This window comes from Castor canadensis, chromosome 16, assembly GCF_047511655.1.
Source record: "Castor canadensis chromosome 16, mCasCan1.hap1v2, whole genome shotgun sequence".
NCBI classification, from domain to species: domain Eukaryota; kingdom Metazoa; phylum Chordata; class Mammalia; order Rodentia; family Castoridae; genus Castor; species Castor canadensis.
This window is the reverse complement of record NC_133401.1, coordinates 30,731,383-30,743,484: the sequence shown is the minus strand read 5'-3', so window position 1 is coordinate 30,743,484 and position 12,102 is coordinate 30,731,383. Positions and strand designations below refer to the sequence as shown.

The window sequence follows — 12,102 nt, the reverse complement described above, 5'->3', positions numbered from 1 at the left end:
GATAATCCAGGCATTGTGAGGTCACTTTGCTCCAGGAATGGGCAGGAGGTTCAGGGAGACCTGAGCCCATGAAGCTCCTATCATGGTCACTTGTCTCTCACTACCCTTCCAAAGATTCCCATGACCACAGCAGTGCTTAAGCGTGGGTCCCACGTGAGTGGAGAGTGTTCCAGGGTCTCACAGATGTGACCCTGCTATTTATGGAATCATGTCCTAGCACTCTTTTCCATTCACTCTTTCTCTACTCCTCTAGTGATATTTATTCTTCCCCATATTTTCACAATTACATTTATCTTACTCTTTATGTAGGATTCCCTTATGTATCTTGTGAATATTGGCTTCATTGTGAATTTCTTTAATTGTCTGTCATGACAGGTTTTTATTTTGCCTTCAATTAGGATGGACAGGTTTGCTGGATACAGTGGTATAGGTTATCTGTTATTTTCTTTTAGTGATTTAAATATATCATTCCATACCTTTCTTGCTTTTTGAGTTTCCATTGAGAAATCTGCTGTTATTCTAATTGAGTTGCCTTTATATGTGACTTGGTGATTCTCACTTGCAGCTTTCAATATTATTTCCCTGTCCTTTATACTTAATGTTTTAACTATAATACAACATGGAGAGGTTCTTATCTGGTCTTATATATTTGGGATACTAAAGAAGAGATTGGTGACCATCTGTTTCTCAAGATTAGGGAAATTTTCTGTTATTATTTTGTTGAATATATTTTCTGTGCCTTTATCTTGTACCTCTTCTCCTTTATCTGTGTCCTTGATTTATAGGTTGGTTCTTTTAGTGGTATCTCAGAGTCTTGCATGTTCCAATCATACTTTATTTTTCCTTTATCTTTTTCTGAATATTGTAGTTCATCATCTTGTCTTTAAACCCTAATATTCTGTCTTCTTGATCTAGTGTATTGGTGAGGCTTTCATCTCAGTTTTTCATTTGATTTATTAAACTTTTAATTTCCAGAATTTCAATTTGGTTTTTTCTATCTTCATTGAATTCCTCTCATATCCCTCATTGCCATCCTTATGTCATCCAATTTTTCATCTGTATTCTCTCTGTCCTAGTCTTGAGGGCTCCAGTGTTCATTCTGACAGTTCCAGCTGGATCCACCATAGGTGTGGGGGAAGGTGGTTCTGGAGTTTTAACTCAGGACCTTGTGCTTACTTGGCAGGCACTCTATCTCTTTAGCCACACACCCCAATCCAAAATACCATTTTTTTTGAAGAATAAAATGGCATTTGCACATCTGAGGCCAAGAAGTTGGTTCAAAGTTTTAATCACCTGTATAGTCTTTAGCTGATGCATTTCAATGTTCAGGCAGAACTTTGTAGTAGCAGGGCTGAGGTGTAGTTTCTCACTAGTGGACTGGGGGTATATAGCTCAGTAGCCAAATATTTGCCCACATACTCATGTCCAATACCCAGTGCCACTCAGAGAGAGGAAAATGAGTTGGCATCTCCTGTAGTTTCTAGTGTTCAGATTGGTGCTGTATGTGGGCTGAGAGTGGAACTGTTGAAGAGTCAGTTGTCTAATACTGGGTTACTTTCACATTAGGAGCTATCCTGTGTGTCTTGGGAATGCTTCTGACTACAAGGAGCTTTGCAGCCTGTGGGCCAGTCACTTCTAACTTGTTCCAAAAGCCTGCTAGTTTGTATCCCCATGGATAGCAAGCCATCCAAGCCTGGAGCTATCCTGCAAATGCACCAGAGAATGGGGGTATAAAACATAGCGTTGAATTTTGCACTGGTCAGAGAGAACTGAGGAACTCAACCATGCTGCCTGTGGCTCTTATTGCTTCTAGATTCCACCCAGCAGTTCATTATCCTTTGGGAGGGAGTAGGGTAGGGAAATCACATGTTTTGCAGGACCTGGGCTTAGTGCTATCAGGCCTACGTGGCAGCAAACATACGGAGCCAGAATGCAACCCTCAGAGGCCAGTCTCAATGTTTTTAGAACCTGCCGCATAGCTCACAACCCAGTGGGAGATAGGGAAATCATGTGCTTCAAGAACCGGGGCCCAAACTTTCAGTCCTTCCTAGCACCAAGCACAAACATTTGAGGGATAGATCCAAGATGTCTGTCAAATTACTTTCAGACCCCTCCCAATTCTGTGGGAGGGAGATTTGTAGATTAAAGGATTTGCAGGACTTGGGCTCAGAGCTCTCAGTCCTTCCTGGCAGCAAAGAGATGCAACTGAAGGCAACTCCTGATGGCTAGTCTGTCAGACCTTTCCAGGAGTATACCACCTGGGCTCAGAGCTCTCATTACTGCCTACCAGCAAACACATACATAGCAAGGAAGTAGCTCCTGGAGATTGAGCACTGTCAGCCATGGGCTCAGTGCTCTCTTTCTGCAGTGATTGTCAGGTGATGGAACTTGGTCCTCACATGGAGGATGGGACCACCTACCATTAAACCTTTCACTGTCCAGATCCCAAGATCTTAAAATTCTCAGAGAAGGGTCTTCATGAGACCCTCTTCTTCTCCTCAGCCACCTCTTATGGCTGTCTTCTACCTAGTCACTGTGGTAGGCTATCCTAAGACAAACTGAGCTGTTATTTTTCCTTTATTTTTAAGTTCCCAGAATATCTTAGTCCTAAACAATAGACTCCATCTCAAGGTAATTCCTTACTATAGATCTCAGAGATATGTAGAGTGACAAAATGTCCTTATTCTCCAGAGCTAGCCTGCCAAACAGTAGCAGTCACTGTCACACCAAACCCCCATTTTAGGTTTAAGGCTGTGGTAAGGGTGAGCTTATACTGTGACTACTATTGCCAATCTGTTGTCAGGGTCACCGGGCTTACCTTGTCTTTGTGTATTTGGCTACCTTTCCTTTCCAAGGAGTCAAAGGTGGAGATACTGAGTCTATTCTAATTTTCTTTGTCACTTTCTGTTACATGCTTTACAGCTGTGTGTCACCTGTTTTGTGATTCCCAATGCCCATTCTCTCTTCAAAATAGTCTCCCCTTTTCCCCCTGAATGTTTTCATTCATGGAATGAATCAAATAGAGGAAGCTTCTAATTCATTATCTTGCCTTTTCTCTTTTTTCTTTTTTTGGAATATGAAATTTTATTACTGTGTTTTCATCGTCAACATTGATGATCTTGGTCTTTCCTTTTTGTCTTTGTAAAGGCCCAAAAGAGAGACATTGTCTACTTTAACAACCTTAAAACAAACTCTACGATTATCTCCAATAGCATGACCTTTTCAACCCAATCCAGCAACCTGAACTTCATCCTTTTCCTCAACAAAGTTTGAGCAACCATCAATGGGTACTAAAGCTGTGCTTTTCTTGCCATTCTTGATCAGCTGGACCCTAACACTCTTTCTGATAGCAGAATTTGGCTGCTTGGCTTCAACCCCTACTTTTTGTAGCGCAATCCCCTTTGCATGGGAAGCACATCCTAAAGGGTTGGCCTTCAGGGCTGGACTTCTGGTTCCATTGGTAACTACAGAGCTTCCTGGCAGTATGAAGACACTTGCCCATCATGTCAGTGCCAAGGGTCTGAGCAAAAGAGCTCTAGTTTTTTTTTCTGATTTTAGGATTATATTACTTGTTTTCCAGATTCTTATATTAGAAATTTAGGTCACAAAGTTTCAAATTTCATTCTATTCTAATATTTCTCCTTATGAATAGCTTCTCATTTTAATTATGAATATGAAAATAATATTTACCATTTTATGTAGCATAATGTTACTTGGCAAATGCTCAGACTCACGTCAGCCCTATAGTGCATCTACTTGTAAAACAATTCCCAAGTCACACATCTCAGAGGACGTCTGTCTAACTCAAGATTTCACTATTGGAGATGACTCTATCCCAAGCACAAAATGTCCACTCAAGCCCTCTGAGACACACATTGGACAAGTAACAGTTTTGGCTTTCTACCTTTTCTACCTTTGATACTAAGGAAGCTATTGGGTTTCTGAGATCATTATCTGCTGAGCCTATGATCCTGCTGTGTTACTCCCTGCCAAAATGTACACCCCTACACTCGTAGGACTAAAAAGAAATCTAGTAGAGGTTACAACAATCTGTCTCTCTCTAAAAAATAATGGATGTTATTGATTTATCCAGGATGTACCTGCCTTATATTAACCAACTCCACAATCACTTGGGAAGAGGAGAGTTTGTACCCTGGTGCTTTCTATTACCCACAGCCAGGTTTAAATAAAAACTCTTGCATTGCCTCTCTTACTACAAACCCTGTTTCCTATTGGTTACACCAAATACCACTGAACTTTACATGTACTTTGCCTAATTTTCAGGTAATCCCCTACCACAACATACATGATCATCTAGTTAACTGATCCAAGAAATATATAAGACAATGTCAAAAATATACATTTACATGTATCAACCAATGAACTGATTTTTCTAAAAAGCCATGCCTATGGTCGTATGTATATGTCAGTCTGTATACTGATCAATTTATATATTTTCCCTCTGTATAGTCACTCATAGTTTTATTGTTATTGATCCCCCAAATATTCGGATTATTTTCCGGGTGAATACCAAACATCTGAAACCTTAGAAGCAGGATGGCCTTCTTACTCTTCTACTTGTTTTTTGCTTATACACTTTCACTTCCGATCTTTCTTGTTACCGTCATTAAAAATCATGTTTTCTTTGCTGTTTGTGGCAATTATTCCCTAATGTTTAAATTCTATTACCATTTTCCGTGAAATGATGTCAAATATCCACAGGAGCAATTGCTCTGGCTTTTGTTAGATTGAGTTTGTGGATTTGGCACAGGTTAGCCACAATGCAAAACAAATGGCAATGTTATTTTCCTTCTCCCTGTAGGTCAGCTTGCATGGAGATGCCTTTCCTGTGCAGACTGTGTACCTAGGTCATGTCCCTGTCCACCTCCATACCTGACTCATATACACCAAGCCAATCGTAAATTATTACTCTGATTTTCCAGAAGAAAACCAGCAAAGCCAGTGGCCTTGGCTTTCCCATTTTTGTCCTGCTCCTCCCTCTTCACCACCTGGTGCTCCAGATATGGAGATATGTTCAAAGTGTACAATGTCAGTAAGTAAAGTGAGACTTTAATGTTCAGTTTGTGACGTGTCAATAAAATACTAGGGACAGGAAAAAGCAATGAAGAAGAATGAAAGTATCACAGGGCCAATTATTGATAACTGCACATGCATCAACTCTGGCATGAAATACTCCAGCAGTCTAATGATTGCAGACACCTGCAGGAAGTAGGAAGCGGCATTGTGGGGTTATGGGATTCCTCAGGGAAGCTTTTAAAACATTTTTGAAAAAGTATGCACCTAAGTTACGATGGTAAAGATTTTAGTTGCAATCCAAAGGGTAGAATCCCTTCTGAAATATAAATACAGACTTTAAACCTATGTGAGTACCCTATGTTCCTTTTAGCTCTTTTAGCGTATTGGTGCTTGTAGACACATGGTTTGTTTGCCATGGTATCACAAATTCTTGCAGTGATATTAACACATTTTAATAAGAATGTTCAAATATTTTTAAGAGAACAGGCTCCTAGCATTGCAAGTAGATTGGAAAAAAACTTCTCATCGAGCAGGCAAAGAAGAACTGAGAGACATGGGTGTCACTGATAATGAGCACAAGGTGGCTGCAAGCTGGGAAATATGAGGCCACAAGCATGGCACTGTTCACAGTCCAGTGTTTACTGTTTGAAACTAGAGTCTTCCAAATGGTCAAAATAGCATAGATTGAACAAAAGCCAGCAAAGGAGCTTACCAGGATCAGGATGTTACTTGTGGCTCTGTCCTCATGGGAACATCTATGGAAGAGACTGTGGTTGTGAGTGTGTTGGACCCTCTGCTTATGCCTGTGCAGGACTGACTGTGGAGCCACTGGACCGGACAGTCTAGGCAGGGAAATCCATGATTGTATATAATAAACTGTACCTCTTTGGCATTGCCCAGCAACCATGCCCATGATTTCTGCCTGCACTAGTTTTTTCTTACTTAATGGAAAATTCACTATTATAGGAAGAAATAAATGGAACAGGAGATGTAGGATCCAGCTCAAGACATAAATCTGCAAACCTTAGTTTTAATTACAATTAAATATTGAAACAAAACATATTTTATTTACAGAAAACAAATAACAGTGAAGTGGAATTCAACATTAGCAAAGAAAATTAATTTTTGTGAATTCCTCCTCCCAGCCTCTCTTTAATTCCTTCTTTGTTTATGTCCCTCTTAATTTCCATATTTATATATTTATTGCAATCCAACAACCAAAATTTTAATTTAATATTTTTATTAGATTTATACATTCATAAGACTGCCTATAATGCCAAAAGAAATGAGTTTAAAAACAAATCACTTGAAATATAGGAAAGAAAACCCAAAGTTATCAGCAACTCTCCTGAATAATTCTTCATGGTGCAGGACTACTGTGGGAGCATTTTGTCAGTTTAATAAAAAATTTGTTTTCCTTTATTAGTTCTACAAGAAATAAAGGTTCATTAACACTGTTTCATGCTCTCCGAGTTATTCTACGTTCATGTATTTGATTTAAAAGAACTACTTATTTATTCATATATCTTATTTACATGACATTGAATATACTTAAAAAGACTACTGTAAACATTTATTAAAATTAAAGTTAATATTTACATAATATACAATATACCTGCATTTATCTAAACATGAAATTAAGATTTAAATGTCATTTTAAAATGTGCCAGAGAGAACCCAGTATAAGGCATTATTTTGCTGTGTCTATAAACAGTTGAAGCCCATTCAGTCTAGGAAGAAGCAGAGAGATAGAGCTCAGTGTGTACTCAGCACAGAGGGTGATGAACACAGACTTCCTCATGGCTATCTAGTACATTATGTCTTCCTTGGCTTCCTTGGTTTTACAGCACTGTGGTAGGCATATTGGAAACCTTTGTTAGTAAACCTAGGGAAATCAAGGCAAAGGCTTCAGTGCAGCAAGATAGCAGGCTGCCTATGTTAGGGAAAAGGAGAACCAGCCCTCCCTTCAGACTGCTAATGTCACTTCAGTGTTACATAGGATGGGCATTTTAAATTTTGGTGCTATTGTCTCATCGTGATTAGAATGTCACAATGAGTCCTACAGGTTTTACCCCTGGATGGACTCAGGACCAATCTCAGAGTGTTGGTTTAAGAAACTCAGCAGACTGATTTGTATCTGCTCCATTTGGGACACACATGTCTCATAAAAGAATTATTTTTATTTGGAGAGTTATAGCTTCTTTCAGAGAGAGAGATGAGATAAGAATAAATATGAAGGTGGTGGTACAAGATATGATGTTAAGATTATTTACCTGAATCTGGTATTGTTCTGTGACCAGGAGTAAGGCTACTAGAAAGACTGATGCCTGTAACAGGCAATGAGATTTCTACCTGCAATGAAATTGGATTTCTACCTGCAATGCTGTTCAAATTCTTGTGTGAAAGCACAAAATGAAGATTTCTGGTAACATGAAAAACCTCAGTCAGTCCTGGGCCTTCTTGGGATCTTCTATAAATATTACCAGCTTCCATCATGTTTTCTACTCATGGAGATGCTGGGATGAAGGTGGATTCTTGGACCATTAGTATCCAGCTCACCTATAATTTTTCTCATAAAGAGGAAAATTTTCCAGGTCTTCTACACATAAGATCTTTTATCTGGCAACTCCATTTCCATGTAGGACCTTGTGATTATAGCTCTTTGTCATGAGAGGGGAAGAAAGGCTCATTCCTCTGATAATCATCTCAAAGAATCACTCACTGTGTCATCCATAGTAATCAACTTAGTATTGATAGAAATTCCAAATACATCAGAAGCGGCAGGAAGCCATAAGAAATTCAGTCTCTCCCTCACACAAATCTTCCTCTTTCTCAACTTGCACCTCTTCCTCTTCCTCCATTCTGTCACAATCAAGAATTTGACTTTATGACAAAATGTCTTCTTCTCTCTTCTGTACTTAATTACAGAAAAATTGCCCTTGTTCTTATTTAGCAAATGACTTTAAATTCCATTTTAAGGAATCTCACATTGAAGAAACTGATGGCAAATATAACAGTAAGAAAAGCCATATTGTTGCTCCTTTATTCATATAGCCAAACACTTTATTTATCCTTGATTTGTTAATTTTTACTTCTCCAAAGAAAATTTTAGCCAGCATTTCAAAATTCTAAATTTCACAGTCACTCCAAAGTTTATGTTATGTTTTTTCTCAACTTTATCTTTCTTTTCACACATTAATGTTCTTTTAATTTTTTCTGATTTATGTATATAGTTGATTTAACTTATCCTGGAAATTTAGGATGTGAATATGCAAATATCATTCTACTCTAGTTAGTCCATATATAATTTATTTTACATTTTATCAAATGAATATTATATATATATGTACATGTACACATTTAAGAATCCTGCACAGAATGTCATATAATATCAATAGCATATTTACTATGATAATATTTTATTTAATGTTGCTTTAAATTTTTTATCATTATGCATAGCTTTTATCTACTATAACTGGTGCTTCATATAATGGTCAATTAAATGATACAGATGAGATTCAGTGTGTATCCTGGTACATGATCAATTTAAAACAGAGTAAATGTTTAAAAATTCTGTACTATATATTTTGTGAGTACACCTGCACTGGATCTATACTTTCAGGTAGTTGTGACAAAAATGTTTGATAGACTAATTTAAAGTAGGAGAGACCCATGTTGCTTCACAATTTCAGCGGCTCAGTTGATGGTTGTTTGACCCCATGTATTTGGAAGGACATCATGGTGGTGGAAGTGTGTGACAAAAGCAGTTCCTCTCTTCATCCCAGACAGGAGGCAAAGACAGGGGAAAGCATCAGGAATGAGGTAAAACTTTCACAGTCACACCCCCAGTGACCTGCTTCCTCCGGCTATACCTGTCTTCCTAAAGAGTTTAGAACCTCAAAATATACAACTTCTGGTGGTCTCTGAATACACTGAATAAGACAATTTTGTGCCTGATATGTGCAAGCAGAGCACAGTCTAGAAACGGGTGTAGTGTCTGATGAGCAGAAAAGGGCAGAAGGCTGGGTAGCATGCAGACATTGCTGCACTGGTGCCAGCCAGCCACCTAGCAGCTCCATCAATGGCAGACAAGTACATCGTTAAGATGACAGAAGTTGTATAAAATAACACAAAGCTGCTCACCAGGGTAGGGATGCTCTGCATGGCTGTGGTCTCAGGGGATGACCTAGGAGACAGGGACCTGTAAATGTGTTGGACCCTCTGCTTGTGCCTGAACAGGATAAACACCGTGGAGCCACTGGACCACACCATGAGTCCCAAACACATGACATCGATGGAGACCAACCAGGCTGAATGTAATATTGCCAGTCAGTGTCTTAGAATCTGCAACAGCACAGTATCCCAAATCTTTCACCCCAGTAACATTTCTTCCACACCGTATTTCAGTGACACTAGTGGCAATGAAGGCAGTTACCAGCCTGTGCAGGGCTCAGCACAGACCTACAGAGAGACCAATGATCTTGGGGGCTCTGACCTTGAGCTGTACACACCTGGAACTAGTGAGGCTGATGGTGATGGCCTGAAAGAAATTTAAGAGTGAAGTAGAACCAAGAGACATGCCTCTGGAAACTGTGGAAATAAAAGAGAAGTTTACAAGCAACATCATCTAGGAAACAAATCACACCAAAGTCTGCTATTGTGTGTGAGGGATTCCTTTAAAGAGAAGAACCATGAAGTTAGCCAAGGTCAGGTGTGTGAGAATCAGATCTGTGGGCTTCATCCTGCTCCCAGTACAGTCAGCGAGGATAAAGTGTACGGACAGCAGAGTTCCCCAGGATTCCCAGTCCAGTCAGGAACAGGAAGATGATCCCCATGGTCAAGACTCTGGAGGCCATTCTGTCATCTCCCTACTGATGTCACTCAAATTAAAAACCAGATGACCACTGGTAGGACCACTGGCAGGACTATTCTCGTAGCACACAAAATTTGGTGTTCACCAATCCCATTATTTGCATTCATAAGGAAAAATAAAATGTCTTTTTATAAGAGATTTTCTGTGTTTCAAAGTCACCCACTTGTGTGAATTATAGGGACATATTAGCAGTGGCATTGTGGTAGAAGACAACTTTCTGTATCATATATTAGGTGTTAACATGTCTCACAACACTTCACAAATGACATTCTTTACTTTTTAGAGCATCTAATGTTCAGATTGTTTTCAGATGAGTGTACTGAAGTCTAGAAACACTAAATATTTCCTGGGTCCCACCGCTGATAAAAGGAAGAGGCTCCTTAGAATCCAAGTTATCTAGTAAGAAAGAAAATAATAACCAAAAATCTACATGAAAGATTGCTGGTTTCCTTCGTCAAATATCCCTTTTAAGTTTTGGTTTCTTAGCATTTTTCTCTCCATCAATTTTAATTCTTCTTTCCCATATGTTTAAATTCCCTCAGGGTTTCTAAAACTTTCTATTGGCATATATTTCACGTGCACAAAATGCAAATATCAAAGTACCAATGGTAATCGCATATTGAAAAAATATAATTATACTAAAATCGAATGCACTGAGTACAAGAGTGGCTCAATATGAGGATAACATGTAGAAGGCCTTTTATATATTTTTGGTGAAATAAGGTATAATTATTAATAACTTGAAAGTATTCAAGAACATTACATCTGTCTAAGAATATGGGGCTCAGAAGACAACATGATATATATATATATATATACACACACCATGCTTATATATGTGAATAATGTAATCATTCTTCCTTCTGATGAGACAATAAGAAAGTCACATATGTAGATGCCCAAACTCTAGAAAGGTGCAAAGAGGAACCTGGAAAAGAATGTACATTTCCATTTGTTGGAAACTGAAAGAGAGATGTGAGTTTTGGGTTCGTGCTACATGAAGCTATATTCACTGAAGCCAGAGCAACCTCATTAGGATAACTTGAAATTTGAAACTGCATTTGCTGGTTTTTCTGCTTCCTTTGCCCATTAATATGAAATACACCCTTATTGCTCCTCAACTATAAAGAAGGAAAAATAGCCTCTCACTGCCTCTGGCACCATAGTTTCTATTACAAAAAAGAAAATTGCTGTCTCCCTCTGTAAACCAGAGTAAGAGATGCCAGTGTGTACAGTCTGGTCAGTGAATCTCCAAGTCTGTAGAAATAGCTCTCATGACTCACTAAGACAAGGGAGACATTACACCTTTGCCCTGAATAGAGTCTGAGGTGCCCAGACGGAAAAGGGAATACAAGTGAATTCTGAGACACAGTCACAAAACATTTTATCCACCAGGACCTGTCCTTGCTGAGAGGAAACCCACAATCTCTCTCTGGGCAAGAGAACAGATAGTCCAAGCAAGAAGTCACCTCTTACCTGTAGGCTTCCTCCACCCACATACTGCTCAGCTCTCAAGGAAGATCTTCACTGTGTGCATTTTGCTTGTGCCAGATCCTCCTCCTAATAAAAGACAAATTCATACCACAGCACTCATGCAGCCTCATGGAGACTGATCTGTTCTCTTCAGACTGTGAGCCTGAAGTAAAGGAATTCACCTGTGCAGGATAGATGCCTCTGTGGTGCTGCTTGCTGGAGTGGACTCGTGGCTAGTAGAAGGGACAGTCCTCTCACAGGTAGAAGGGATTAAGTAAGCCAAGATGTAGTTTTCCTATTCTTAGACCTCATCCTCCCAGTGGCAAGACGATTATATCACAGAAGATTGTGATAACAGTGTCTGCTTAGGGAGCTGATACCATCCTTAAAGCACTTTGTCTGATAGTAATCAGGAGAAACTTGTAACTGAGTCATGGGAAGCTGCTGAGGGACAGGCTGGAAGTGTGGAAGGGATTCTCCTCTCCTGGGTGTCAGGAGCAGAGAAGGAGTCCATGGAGGACCATCAGACAGTGTTTGGATTCTCAGGAAGAATGACTGAGTACAAAATTGTGGCTGCTATAACTTCCCAAGGAGTCTGTCTCCCCAAACCTAACAGAATATGCAAAGTGACAATGACCAGACTGCATAAAAAGATAAAACTCTAACCTACAACTTGCAGTCCAGGAACCCAAACAACCCCTGTAGCAACTGTACAAAAA

At 39.3% G+C, this 12,102-nt stretch overlaps 1 long non-coding RNA gene and 1 pseudogene across 1 annotated transcript; both read right to left on the bottom strand.

The window, feature by feature from the left end:
* Positions 1–2,720: 2,720 nt before the first annotated feature.
* LOC109674634 (small ribosomal subunit protein uS12-like) lies at positions 2,721–3,502 on the bottom strand (annotated as a pseudogene).
* Positions 3,503–6,657: 3,155 nt separating this feature from the next.
* Positions 6,658–11,650, bottom strand: LOC141418003 (uncharacterized). The gene is made up of 4 exons (XR_012442627.1): positions 11,566–11,650; positions 11,387–11,470; positions 9,549–9,627; positions 6,658–8,811 (listed from the first exon to the last, which is right to left on the bottom strand). It is a non-coding gene; the product is annotated as an uncharacterized lncRNA (long non-coding RNA).
* Positions 11,651–12,102: the final 452 nt, after the last annotated feature.